General features: G+C 49.0%; 1 pseudogene; it reads left to right on the top strand.

Annotated features, from left to right (window-relative positions):
• Positions 1–3004: 3004 nt before the first annotated feature.
• On the top strand, positions 3005–3650 carry LOC112934018 (MICOS complex subunit MIC19 pseudogene; annotated as a pseudogene).
• The last annotated feature ends 337 nt before the right edge of the window (positions 3651–3987 follow it).

Genomic DNA, 3987 nt, shown 5'->3' with positions numbered 1-3987 from the left:
CAAGCAATATTGTAAGAGGCTTAGGGCGGGGTGGGGGGCAAGGACTGGAAGACACCCAAATCAGTCAAGGGCCGCCCTGCATGTGGTGAATGAGTGAAGGTCCCTGTGCACTACAAGTGGTTCTCAGAGCTTTGCTGCTGCCAGCCTGCAACGTCCATGCACGGTGCAAAGCAGAGAGAAGAAGCTATAACTCTCCATTACTGTCGGATGGGAGCTGGGGGTGCAGGGGAAGATGAGGGGGGGCAGGAAGGAGATTCCACAGGAGAGATACCTGACTCTGGAAGCTGCCACAGGGGCCCTGAGCTCCCTTCCAGAGCCCAGTTCTCCCAGACTGTGCATCTTTTAGCACCTTCACTTTCATAATGGAATAAATCTACCCTGTGTCCCTCCCACCCCACCACACACGTATCTTAGGATCAGAAATAACATGCCCTAAAAGGACTGCAAAAGCATTTGGCAACCTTTATTTATAAATCACATCCATTTTGAAGGGAGCCTCAAGTACTGTCTGAGAAAGTGGGATTATAAGGTAATTCAAGAACAATTTTTCAATAAAGCCTTCCCCCAATATTTTCTGAGCAAGGAAGACAAAAGGCAGAAATTAGTATCTGTGAATTGTACGAAATGCCCAGGCATATGCTAGACCTTTGGTCTCAATGACAGGTAACCTGGGAACACTTGGGTGGTAGACAGCAGTGCCCTCGTTAAACAGATGTTAAATAATCATTATCATCATTGGGGACTCAGAAAGATTCAGGAACTTCGCTCTTCCATTATAATAACACTGGAATTGAGCTTAGCTTGGTCTAAGAGCCCTGGGGCTTTTGCTCTCAAGGAAAATTGCTTCAGCTCCAACTTACAGGTAGACTCTGGTTAATAAATGCTGAGCCACACAGAGACCTGGCCAAGGCTGCAGCCAGGAGAGCAAAGATTTCATTATATCAGCTCTACCTCCTCTGCCCAAGGCTTCACGAAGCACATGGTTTGATATGGAACCAATGTTTTTGTCTAGAATTATTCTACATGAATGTAGGAAAAGCAAGGATAGTCCACCTACCTGTATAACATAGCCCCCGATTCCTCCTACTTATTCCCCGGTCACCTAACAGTCCCCAGATCCAGGATGGTGTCCCAGCCCCGTTCCATCTCATCGCCCCGAGCATATTGTCTTCCTCCCAGGATCAAGTGTGGGTGGCAAGCACACTCACACTGCAGCTTGTAAGAAGGGCAAGGAGTGCCACTTTGGGGCTAGGGCTCATCTTCCATGTCGGGGACAGTCTAGAAGTTGTACCACAGTGTCTGCACACATCCCTGCATTGACCACCAGGCCATGCCAGCAACAAAGGAGATGGGAAGTGTCATTTCCCACCCAGGCCCCATGGCACATTGAGTCCTGCGGAAGATGCAGAGAGCAGATTTCATTCAGGGGCCAACTGGCCTCCTCGGCCATGGTCATGGTCACAGTCACAGCCTGAGCCCGTGCTTTGCTTTACTGGGCTTTTACACCGACCACTTCATTTCACCCAGCAACAAACCTTTGTGTAATAACATTTCTCTCGTGTCATGTATGAGAAAATGGGGCCATAGTGGTTAAGGGGCTGGGCTAAGGCACAACCACAGAGCAATAAATGCCCTGTGAGAACGCCCCTGGCAATGAGAGAATATTAGTAGAATCAGAAGGAAAAACCTGTTCCATCTGCTCCAGCCACACTTATTAGGCAATTAATAAGAACCAAGGACATGGGAAAATGGAGTCAAAGGGCAGGTCCTTGCCCTCAAAGGCCTCGTGGCAGCTGGGGATTGCAGGACAGTGTGGTCCTAAGGATTATAGGACACAGTGACAGCAATGGACAGAGGAGGGTCATTAGGACATAGAGAAGACAGTAAGGACTCCCAGAGGGTGATGGGAAGGTAAATGCTTTCTTCAATGAGTGGATAAAACGGTAAGTCTAAGACCCTCTTGCAGAAAGTGGAGAAGTAGGGCGTTCAGGGAGTGAGGTATTTAGCAGGAATTAGGTGTCTCTTACACCCTGCCTCCTATCCTCTCGTCCCACCTTTTACTCCAGCCGCAGCTGTGGCGGCCCATCCCTACAGGTGCAGCTGGATGCTCCCGGCTGAGCTGTTGCCCCAGGTATCTCTGGCCTTCTGCTCCAGGCTTGCCCTGACACCGCACTGTGGGACACTTGTGAGAACCTGTCCAGTATTCACACATCCACAACCAGGAGATGTAAGTTAACATCCCACAGGACAAGTCTTGGCCATAGGATGGGGAGCACCAGCAAACAAGTGCTCCCTCTGTCCAGAGTTGTACTGTCTGAGGCACACTCTACACACTTCTAGAAGGCACCAGGGGATTGAGCCTATGATGGACAGTGTCTTGGATGAGATTTACATTAAAACAGTGAACTTTATGAAGGTGCCATCCATAATGTGGGTAGACCTCATCCAATCAGTTGAAGTTCCAAACAGAACAAAGACTGGCCTTCTGGATCAAGAAGGAATTCTCCAACAGACTGCCTTTGGACTTCATCTCTACCATTGGCTCTCGAGGGTCTCGAGCCTGCCAGCCCACATTGCAGATTTTGGGACTTCCATAATGACATAAGCTAATTATTTAAAATAAATGTCTTCATTCTGTTTGCTTCTCTGGAGAACCCTGAGTAATACAGAGACCCAGTGATCAACTTGAGCATGCACACTTGCATCAGCTCTCTTCTCCTGCTGCACTCTCCCTGACTCTGGAATCACTCGCTTTCAAAATAAACTATGAAGCTGTGTGCACATCGTTGTCTCAGGCTTACTTTCTGGGTGTTCCCCCCCCAGTCTGCATATGCACTACAGAGGGCTATCATTATAAAAGGACATTGATGACTCAAAGAGAACCTTTTGAGGGGTCATGGCCTTGCTCCTGTTGTGTGAGGGAAGCATCCAGGCATTTCCAGGCGTGTGTGTGCACAAGGGGCCTGAAGTGCTCGTGGTCTCTGCGGGGGCAGAAGCAGGAGCCATGGGCAAGACCGCAAGCACCCACCAGGTCACCTTTGAAGCGGATGAGAATAAGAACACCACCATGGTGCAGGGGCATCTGAGTTTTGGAACATGTGATCAATTGTATGAGGGAAACCCCCCCATCTGGTTCGAAGTCTTAGCAGTATCCTGCAGCTTATGATGACTCAGTTTCTGATGAAGAATCTTCAAGAAGAATAACTGAGGGAGCTGGCATTGGAGGAAGCCAAGAAAGAGCCTGAAATCTTGAAACAACTAAAGTGAGGTGAAGGGCTGAGTGGAGGGAGGGCTTTAGCCACTGAGCAATTAAGCAGGGCTATTCCTCGGGAGAGGGTATCAAGTGAAGAGGCCAAGCACCTGGCGAAGCAAATGGAAGAGAAATGCAGGACTTGTTCTGCAAAGAGCTGCTGGCTGAACCAAAGGAGAGCAACTCAGAATCCTGCAAAGTCACCACTGAGCAATATCGGGAAGCTGCTGGAGAAGTGGAAGCAAAGTTCAAGCAAGATGAGCTGCATCTTCTCTCTGCTGATCTGCTAGCCCGAGTTCTCCAGAACACCCAACCAGCCCTCCGCGGCTCCGCTTTGGCTGGCCAGCACATGTGCTGTGCCAGTCAGGCCAACCAGAGCATGCTTGAGAGGCGAGTGTAGTCAACTTCTAGAACAAGCAAGACCTCCTCCATGTTAATTCCAGAGGCAGGACATTTTTTGGTTCCCACTAGGAAGAAAGGAACCCCTTTCAGAAGAAGATGATTAGACAGAAGCACCAGGAAGCAGACCCATAGGGGCATATTCCAGTTTGATGAGCTGCTGTTTGAAAAGCTGAGGCCTTGGATTGGCTATCAGCCAGCAAGGACACACCACAGTGTTAGTCAACCCCATCTATGACGATGAAAAGGGAGAGGCAGTCCTCTCCACCTTTTTAATTTTCTTTTTTTTAAGAGTCTTATTTATTTGTCAGAGAGAATGAGAGAGAGAGAGAAGAGAG

This window comes from Vulpes vulpes, chromosome 16, assembly GCF_048418805.1.
Source record: "Vulpes vulpes isolate BD-2025 chromosome 16, VulVul3, whole genome shotgun sequence".
Classification (NCBI taxonomy): Eukaryota; Metazoa; Chordata; class Mammalia; order Carnivora; family Canidae; genus Vulpes; species Vulpes vulpes.
The sequence above is the reverse complement of the archived record's forward strand: the minus strand, read 5'-3'. Positions and strand labels throughout refer to the sequence as shown.